This window comes from Saccopteryx bilineata, chromosome 6 (assembly GCF_036850765.1).
Source record: "Saccopteryx bilineata isolate mSacBil1 chromosome 6, mSacBil1_pri_phased_curated, whole genome shotgun sequence".
In the NCBI taxonomy this organism is placed as follows: Eukaryota; Metazoa; Chordata; class Mammalia; order Chiroptera; family Emballonuridae; genus Saccopteryx; species Saccopteryx bilineata.
Window position 1 is genome coordinate 130,102,456 of NC_089495.1, and position 10,620 is coordinate 130,113,075.

Sequence of the window (10,620 nt, forward strand, 5' to 3'; positions counted from 1 at the left end):
TGCCGGAATCGGGGTGCTCTTTGCTCTTCCAACAGGAAGAATCTGGCCAGGAAGGTGCCGAGGGAAGCCGGGAAGAAACGGGGTGGAGCGTGCCGGTGGAAGGATAGTGATGCGAGACTTGCTGTCACCCTCCCTGCCCCTTCCTCGAGGAATCCGTTCAATAAGTATCAATAGATTGAACGCACCTGCGGGGGCTCAAAAGTCAGGCTTGCTGGCAGCGCGGCCTCCGCCAAGACTTGCTCGGGGAGCACAGCGCCCCCTCGTGGACCATGCGGGAAGACGACGCATCCGCGGGGAGTTGGCGGGGAGCCGGCGGGGAGCCGGCGGGGAGCAGGCCATGTTCCGGGAACCGAATTGAACTGGAAACCTCGACCTCGGTGGTTGGCAGCCCTCGCAGGGACCCTGTGTCTTTTGACTTTGTAAAAAATTTTTAACTTTTTCTTATGAAAAAATTTAAGCACATACACAAGCTGATTTGCTAGGCTAATTCCCCCCCCCCCCGCGCGCGCGCCCCGTGCGCCCATCACCCAGCTTCAACAACTCACACTTGTCTCCTCTAATCTGCGTTCCTACCCACTCTCCCTTCCGTGCATTATCCTAAGGAAAATCCCTGGCATAATATTGTTCCTGTTATAAATATTTCAGTGTGTGTCTCTCAAAGATAGACTGGGTTTTTTTTTTTTTAATATTTTTTATTTATTCATTTTAGAGAGGAGAGAGACAGAGACAGACAGACAGAAAGGAGGAGCAGGAAGCATCAACTCCCATATGTGCCTTGACCAGGCAAGCCCAGGGTTTTGAACCGGCGACCTCAGTGTTTCCAGGTCGACACTTCATCCACTGCGCCACCACAGGTCAGGCTAGACTCCTTTTTTAAAAAAAAAATATTTTTAAACTTAAAAATATTTTTAAATATTCAAATTATAGAAATACAAAATGTTTTTAAAAATTATTTAAAATACGAAAGATATAAGCCGTGGTGTGGTAATTCAGTTGGTTGGAGCATGGTCCGGATATGTGAAGGTTGCAGGTTCGATCCCAGTCCAGTCGCATACAAGACTCAACCAGAGATAGCATGAATAAGTGGGACAAAGCGATGTTTCTTTTTTTTTTCTCTCTCTCTCTCTGTCTCTGTCTCTATTCCTTCCTCTCTCTCTAAAAATTAATCAGTAGAAAATTAAAACAAATAAAATAAAAACTAAAGAGTCCATCCTAAACCATCACTATTACTAGAAAAAAAATTAAATTAAAAAAATAATAAAATATGAAAGATATAGAATATATGAAAATATTTCAAGCTTAAAATTTTTTTTAGGAAACATTTAAATGCACAATATATTTAAACACACAAACTATATAAAGAAAAAACATTTAACTTTTTATTAAAAATACGTAACCATAACACCATTCTCACATCTGAAAAATTAACAATATACTTTCTTAATTTAATCAACAGTTTTAAAATATCTTACTGTCTTATCTTGATTGTTTGAATGCAAATAAAGTTCAAAGGTTAAGTCTAGTCTACCCAGTATGTTTCTTGGCTCTCTGTGCACGTGCGCGTGCGTGTGCCTGTGCGTGTGCCTGTGTATGTGTGTGGGTGCGTGTGAGGGAACCCGGGCATTGACACTGTAGGGCAGGGGTCCCCAAACTTTTTTACACAGGGGCCAGTTCACTGTCCCTCAGACCGTTGGAGGGCCAGACTATAAAAAAGCTATGAACAAATCCTTATGCACACTGCACATATTTTATTTTAAAGTAAAAAAACAAAACGGGAACAAATACAATATTTAAAATAAAGAACAAGTAAATTTAAATCAACAAACTGACCAGTATTTCAATGGGAACTATGCTCCTCTCACTGACCACCAATGAAAGAGGTGCCCCTTCTGGAAATGTGGCGGGGGCCGGATAAATGGCCTCAGGGGGCCGCATGCGGCCTGCGGGCGGGCCGTAGTTTGGGGACCCCTGCTGTAGGGTTTCCTGCAGCCTGGATCTTGATGGGGCTACTCCGCCGTCATGCGGTGCTGCGTTCCTCCACCAGGAGGCGCACTGTCTGGTTCTTCTTGGTGATGGTAACAGCAATTGCTAATCAAGGGTGGAATCATCATTAATTCATTCTTTGATTCCACACTGGATCCTCTTTCTGGTCTAGTTTTGGAGATATGGGGATGGATGAGACAGGTTCCTCAGGGTCCTCTCCCGAAATTCCACTGTGGTTTCCCCAGACCTGCCCCTCACGGGGTTCAGTGGGGACGTTCCCTGAGCCTGGCACTTCTGGGAAGGGATAATAAACCCCTGTGGTGTGAAGGCCCATGGAGTGGAGGGGATGATGGTCTCCATCGCCCTGTGGGTTGTCCCTGCAGGTAACCTGGGCTTTCAGCAGGGGAGCTCTCAGAAGGGTTCCAGACTTGGGCTGGGACAGGCCCCGGGGCAGGTGGGGGGAGGAGGGACGTCTCCCAGCAGGGAAGCTCTCTCAGCATCTCTAACTCCTGTGGTCACTGGACCAGAGCCCAGGATGGGACTCGCTGTTCTGATGGTGGCCCCTGAACAGAGACTTTTAGGGCACGAGGGAACAAGAGCATGGGGTTTCCAGCCTGGCAGACTGAGGTTCAGACGTCAACATCACCACTTACTTCATCAGCTGTGTGACATCGAGCCAGGGACTTCTCTCTCCGTGGTAGGCTGATAATGACACCAAAGAGATCAGGTCCTCATCCATGGAACCAGTAAATGATAGATATGTGAATTCCAAACTGCCCTCTTGATGTTCCGCTTATCTGTCAGACCTCACCCTTACTGGACTATCGCCCCTGAGACAGAGGAATTCCAAAAAGCTGACAAACCGCCCCAAGGAGGGGTTCCGAACACACCAGGACTTTTGATTCAACACCCACATGCTCGAAGCCCCCCCCCCCCCAGGAGGAGCATTCCTGACATACCAGGACTTTTGCCTCAGTATCCCCTCAGGCTCTCCCAAACACTATATAACTCGCCCCTAGTCTATAACCTGCGTTCTTCTCCACTGGGAGAAGTGCCCGGCAGGGATCCTTTCTTCCTTTCAATAAAGCCTGTTACTCTGGTCTTTCGGACTCCCATGGATTCCAACAGTAAATGTCACCTTATTGGGAAAAGGATCTTTGTGGATGTGATTAAGTTAATAATCTTGACACAAAGACACTATCTTGAATGATCTGGGTGGCCTTAAATATAGTCACAGATGTCTTTATCAGAGGGAGAACAAAGGGACACAATCCGCACACCCAGGAGGTGTGAACATGAGGCTGAGAGACACCTCAAGATGCTGGCCTCGATGACTGGAGTGACATGGCCGAGGGTCAATGAGTGCCAGCTGCCTCCAGAAGCTGGAACAGGTATGGAACAGACTGTCCCCTAGAACCCCTGGAGGGAGTGTGACCCTGCCGACACCTTGATTTCAAACCTCTGGTCTCCAAACCTGGGAGAGAGTAAGTTCCTGCTGTTCTAAGCCACCAGGTTTAGTGAAGCGTGTGCTGGCTCCTGCAGAAAATGAACACACCTCCCTTAGCCTCAGTTTCCTGATTTACAAAAAGCATGGTGGGCCGCTTTGGGTGGGGAAGAGAAAGACCCTTTGGGGGGTAGGAGGTGGTGGCTGATAGGGGCCAGCCTCCCCACTTCCTCCTCCATCCCTACAGTTCCCAGTAGAGCCCTGTGGCCTTTAGTGCAAGGTGACCGCATTGGCTATACGTAGTGGAATGGTCTGGGGCAGTGGGTCTGAGTTCTTCTAATTGACTCGGTGTCTCTCCCAGTGGCTGGGCTGTGAGGAACCTGTTTTCCACCATGTGGGCCAGAGGCTTGGGAGAAGTTGGGGAAGACAGAGCAGTGAGGCCCAGGGGGGAGAGAGAGAGAGAGAGAGAGAGAGAGAGCGAGCGAGAGAGAGAGCAGTGAGAACAGGGGAAAGGAATGGTGTGGCAGACGCACGTGCTGGGCGGCCTGTCTGGGGCTGAGCCGGGGAAGGAAGGTCCCTCCTCCCCAGGTGTGGCTTGGGGGCGGGGGTCAGGGGAGGTCCCACGGGTTCCTCTGGCTGGCGCTAGCAGGGAACAGCATGTCTGTCGCAGTTGGGAAAGCCCTGTTCATCCTGAAGGTCACAGTCTGAGCGGCGGGCTCAGAACCGGCAGGGCCCTTGTCACACTGTGTCTTCTCCGGAAACCCAGCTCGGGGAGGGCTCCTCCAGCACGGAGCTAGCTCAATACCTATCTGTCCAGAGGACGAAAGAGTGCGCACAGCGGCCCGGAATGAGAGTGGCCAGTCTACGATGGATTTGGAAGAGGCTGGTTTAACGAGAACATTATTACCAAGGACCACGCGTTGAATTCAGCAGGTAGGCGGAATAGGGGGAAATTAATTAACCTTTTTGTCATGTCGCTCAGCTGGCTTTTGTGTATATTTGAAGTTTTCCACTGCAAACAATTTTTTCCTGGGGAAGCCGAGGCGGGGGCCAGAGATCCACACATCTGGAGACTCTCCTGCTGGGTTCGACCTGGGCCGCCCCGAAGGCTGCGGGCTGGCGCGGGCTTTGGCTCCACCTGGCGGCCACAAAGGGGACTACAACCTGGAGTGCTCCCTGGGCCCTGCTGTACTCCCGGGGCCCTGCGGAGCACCCGCCCAGTAAACTGGGTGCTCCAAATCCGAGCCAGCCCCTCCATGCCACGCCAAGCTAGGGCCCACCTGGTGCTTCCCCGACCCCCTTCAGCACACAGACTAACTATGCCTTCTTAGGCCTACCGCTGACCCTCACTCCCCGGCCACCTCATGGCTTCTCCAGTCCTGGGAGTGAATGACAAGCCACGGCTGGTGATTTGAGAGGTGGGAGTCCAGCCTCCCTGCTTGTCATGGACCGGTGGTGTGTGCGTGTGCATGCATGCGGGTGTGCGTTTGCACTGCACCCTGGGTCAGGAGGCCATGCTGGCTGGAGTGGGAAGGTGAGATTTCTCGTTGAGGAGGCTGGACCCTATCACAGAGGCCGGTCCTGACTCAGCCATCTGGCAGCCCTGCTCCTTATTCGAGATTTCCCATGGTGAACACAATGCCCTCCTTGTTCAGCCCCGAGCCTATCACTCCAAATAGGTGCTGGGCACCTGAGGCGGCCAGGCAAAGGTTGATAAGCAGGTAGAAAGGGTTCTTTCGGAAACCGAAGGGCACCAGGTCCTGCCTGTGGAAGTCTCCCTGCAAGAAGTCTTCACCACCCTCCCTGCCCTCCCCTGAGAGCCAAAGTCTCAGCGCCAGGAGGGAGCCTAGAGCCAGCCACAGAGCAGACACCAGGCGAGGCATGGCATCTGCCCAAGGTCATGCTGCTCCTTGGTGACAGGGCTGGGTTCAGAACTCAGGTCTCTGGACCACGCCCGTCCCCTCCCAGGACTCTTTGTTTTCCTGTGTTTTCATCTGAAGGTCACCAGCACTCAGCTGCTCGTTCTGGGGGCCTCACGGGTATCCACCGAGGGAGGAGGGGATGGTGGACCAGGGTGGACTTTAGAATCTACACTTTACGTTCACATTGAGGATGTAAGTGCTAAGGGCAATTAGGTCCACTCTGCATGCTCAGCACCATATTCCCCGGGGTGGGTCCTCGGGACAGGTGCCAGAGACCCGGGCAGCCTCGGAGGGTGACAGCCAGCTTCCAGCGGGGACTGGGCCAAACAACACAGAACTTCCATTCAGAATGACTCAGGAGCTTGGTTATGCATAAAGGGGGCTGTTGGCAAGGTGTGGCGGTGTTGAGGTGGAGGTTAGCCCCTCGGTGGCCGACACAGAGCCTCACACATACACAGAGCTTGCCAAATCTGCCTGTTAGGTTGAACTGGTCCTCAGGAAAGATGTTGAAGTCCTAACCCCCTCAGTACTTGTGAATGTGACCATATTTGGAAATGGGTCTTTGCCGATGATTAAGTTAGAATGAGGTCATTGGGGTGGCCCTAATCCAATATGTCAGGTGTCCCTGTTAGAAGGGGGAAATTGGACACAGAGCCACACACAGAGGAAGAAGGCCATGTGAGGATGGGAGACCTGCTGCCACAAGCCCAGGAACCACCAGAAGCTAAGGGACAGGACTGCAGCAGGTCCTCGCTCATTCCGGGAGAGGGACCCCAGGCCTGCTGACACTTGATCCGGGACTTCTGGCCTCTAGAACCTCAAGCTGATAAAGCCCTGTTGTGTGGGCCACTTGAGTGTGTGGTCCTAATGCCCTGCCCAAAGCATCCCCTGCTTTCTGCCTCCCTGCCAGGCTACTCTGTCTGTCTGTGTCTGTCTGTCTGTCAGCCTGTTGTGCGTGTTTCCCAGCCCAGCCATCAGTGGGCACTACAAAGTCCACCCCCTGGCCCACATACAGACACGGGACTGCAGCCCTTGACTAGGCCTTCACACCCGTGGGTCCCCAGCACAATGGCATCAGGAGAGGCTGAAGAGCTGGCTTAGCTGACACATGTCACAAACCACTTGCTGGTGGGGGCCGCCCAGCCCAGGGCCTGGAGAGCCTGGATCTCCTTCCAGGTCTGTGACGAAGCACAAACGCCTCAGTAGCTGCTGCCACTTGGGCTCCCACCTGTGAAAGGAAGACCTGGGCTGGCCTTAGGGCAGGTATCCTTGGTTGTCACAAAAACAGGGAAGCTGCTAGCATTTGTGGGGACCGCATGCTAAGCAACCTGTAATTAATGCAGGAACACTGGTTGCATGCATTCCCCGGTTGTGGGAAATTTGGGGCTTCACATGAGAAGTTCTCCTCTCCTGTCTTGTCATCTAATCTCTGATCATCTTCTTTTCTAGGAGGGACATGTCATTCTTCTGTTTTCCCCAAGTCCCTGAGAATGTAACATGATTTGCATTTGCATCCTGTGAGGTTATTTAACTTGTAAATTTCCCTCAATAATCCCAACCACATCACTTTGGGAGTCCTGATTGCAGCATTTACATCTTTTAGTATTCCGTGCACCTCCCTAGAGATTCAAGATGCGTGGGCGCTGCCAATACCAGGCAGCCCGAAGGCTGAGTGCCCTCCAGCCCCCAAAAGGCCACGGCTCGCGGGGTCCACGGGAATCGGTGGGCTGTGTCGAGAGGAAACAGCTTCACAGGGGGTTGTCACTTTGCTCTCTGATCTGAGACGTCGGTGGATGGAGACCTCCTCAGCCGCTGGTGCCCCACACTTCCCCAGCTTCCACCCTTTGCTCCACACCCTGCAGGCGGATTTTCCCCTTCGTGTCCCTACCACCCAGCCTCGGATTTATTCTGCACCCTTCCTGGGCCTGCTGTGTCTGGGGACCCGCCCCGGCAAGCCAGGCCCCTCCTGAGGCTACCCCGGGGCTCCAGCCCCCAGCCACCTCAGGAAATGGGGGCTGAGACCAAACACATATTTTTTATCATGTCATAGATGCTTTTTTATTTATTTTTAAATCTGTAGGCCCATCTGGCACCTAGCCTGGCCATTGTTTATTTTGATTTACCTAAAATTCTCTCTAGCTTCACACAAACCTTGGATGTGCAAAAATTCTTTCAGGGCCATGGTCACCTGTACTTGGTGCTATTGTTTGGACTGTAGAGTCCTAGAGGGAAGAGGCCATGTCGTATTCACACACGTATACTGGAACTGGAATTGGAACACCCAGCTGTGCCCGGTAAATGTTTACATGAATTAGGACATATCCCCCTGCCTCCTGTGGTAGACAAGCCCCTTGGGGGCAGAGCTCAGGTTAAAGCTGGGGGACCTCAGAGGGGTCCTCCGATCTAGGCCCCCCAAGTACAGGGTATGGAGGGGACCAGGGCCCCAGAGGGGCAAGACCACACAGGTGTCACATGTCAGTGCAGGGCTCCTACCGCCCTCTGTGTGTGCATGTGTGTGTGTGTGTGTCCCCTCTTGTCCCTTTCCCCATTCTTGGCACAGGGAATTGGGAGCAGAGCCCCAGAGGCTGACTTTTAAAAATGGGAGTGTTTGGGGGACATAAAATCAAGTCTTACAAAGCCCCGCAGCGGGCTGGGGTCTGGATCCTAACCATAGTCTTAAAGGGGGGCATTTCATGGACTAAAAGTATGAACTTAATAAAAAGTTTTCATATTCTTCATTTTCCCTCAGATTGTACGATAGAATACCCTCACCAACAAACAGAAAGATGTGTACTTCCCACCCCCCACCCATGTCAACCTGGGACATTATAATATCAAACCTGGGCCCATCTGATAGCAGGCAAGTGGTGTCTTGTTGTGGTGTGTGTGTGTGTGTGTGTGTGTTTTAGAGAGACAGAGAGTCAGAGAGAGGGATAGATAGGGACAGACAGACAGGAACAGAGAGAGATGAGAAGCATCAATCATTAGTTTTTTGTTGCAACACTTTAGTTGTTCATTGATTGCTTTCTCATATGTGCCTTGACCTGGGGGCTCCAGCAGACCAAGTAACCCCTTGCTCGAGCCAGCAACCTTGGGTCCAAGCTGGTGAGCTTTGCTCAAACCAGATGAGCCCACGCTCAAGCTGGAGACCTCGGGGTCTCGAACCTGGGTCCTCCGCATCCCAGTCCAACTCTCTATCCACTGCACCACTGCCTGGTCAGGCAGTTTGTGTGTTTTTTTAATGACTACAGGGGTTGAACATCTTTTTAAATGTGTGTCAGTTTGTGTGTGGTTGTTAGTTATTGTGAGGTTCCTCTACAATTTAAGAACTTCCTTAAGCTTTTTAATTGAGTAGAGAGAGGGTAGTTCCACTAGTGGTTGACAGTCCACCAGTAGACCAGTTTCATGCCCAGTGCATAGCAGGTACTCAATAAACTGTCAACCTCGTGAGCCACTATCAAGGGTCCCGCTTGGTATGTAGGGCCCCCTTCTGACCTGCTCTTTGCCTCCTGGCTGATTCTAGGCTTGGATGGAGTAGAACCTTCTTCTGCTTCTGGGGGTGTAGGGAAGCCAAGGTGGAGACAGGACAGATGGTCCAACAGGAACAGGGGACTGGATCCTACTGAGCTCAGGCTTTTCAGTGAAGGACCCAGGAAAGACCCGCCCAGAAGGGTGTGGCTAGCAGAACACCCTCCGGCTCTGACCGACACAAATTCTGTCTCTCATCACCAGGGGGAGCCCGACACTCAGAATGATTTTGAAATTTGGAGAGGCACCGTCTTCACAATTTTAGGTTTCCCACCTAAAATTTTTCCACACAGGTTTAAGTGGCTGTGAAGGGTGCAACTCTCCATTTATAATAAATATTAATATATTGTAAAACAAAACTTTTATGTCTCTGGGCTGTGTTTGGTAATATCTAATTACCATAGCAATTTGCCACCCATAATTTAAAAATACACCATTAAGTTCTTTAACATTTCCTATTTCTTTGGAAACGCGTCTTTCCGTTCATTTTCCTCATCTAATTTTCTCCTCATATATGTTATGTCTGGAATACTTTATGGATTATCCTTACTATATTTCTCAATGACAAAAATGAATCACTTAAAAAAAATATATATATATAGTATAAATTGAAATTGAAGAAAATTTTATACTCTAAGACCAAAAATCTCTAAGTACTGAAAAGTGTCTTCTGGTTAGGGATATTGTTAACATTAGTAATGCATATTTGATTAAAGCAATATATTGTTATTATGATAATTGTTCAATGTAAAAAGGCAACATTTTATTGGAAGTGTACCTCTTAATGACATGGTTTGGGTACTTGGTCATCTCTGCCCTGATTTCTTTATCTTTTCAGAGTTAGTATACCACCCACCTGTCTACTGGGAGACAGGTAAATGGAGGAGGTACTTGGGTTTAACCTCTAGGACCAAAAGATATCTGAGATTCAAAACCAGAACACAGAATTTGAGGACTGCATGCTTCCAGGAAGATTCCACCTGAGCCACAGGTGGACAAGCCACGCCTTCCTGACAGTACCTGAGACCTGGCCTCCCAGCCCGCCTCTTCTGAGAATCAAGACTAACATTTTTCTGGCCTTTCCATAACTTCTTTGGGCATCTCTCATCCCCAAGGGTGACTGGAATGATATTTCCAGCCAGGTGGGAACAAACTTACTTCTCTACCTGCTTATTTCCTCTGTTCCCTCCATCTTCTTGTCTGCCAGGATGCTGAATAAATGTCCCTGGCTCCAAATACGGTCATCAAAGTGAAACCCTCAAAGCATGAGTCATCAAATTTCCCCCAAAATTCCAGTGAATAACCACTCTCCAGACAGTCCCATTTATAGAGAAATCAAGAATGGTGGGATTTTTTTTAAAATCCACTTTCCTGTCTATTAAAAAAAAATGTCATACAACGACTCAATTCATCTATATTCTTCTGATCAAAACAACTACAGAGAAGACAAGATGGCGATGGAGTAGGCGGACATACCAACCTCCACCTCCCAGAACCAAAGTGGATTACAAACTAATTTTAAGAACTATCATCTGGAAAAACCAACTTTGGACTAAACTAAGACTCTTCAACCAAGGAACACTGAAGAAGCCACACCGAGACTGCTTAGTGTATCCCAAGGTTCTCTTTACCAAGCCACAGTCGCAGAGCTCCAGGGAAAAGCAACCTGGTCTCATCTCTCCAGGCAGGAGAACAGAAGCTCCATCTCCACACATGCTGCAGATAGCTTTTCCAGTCTACCTG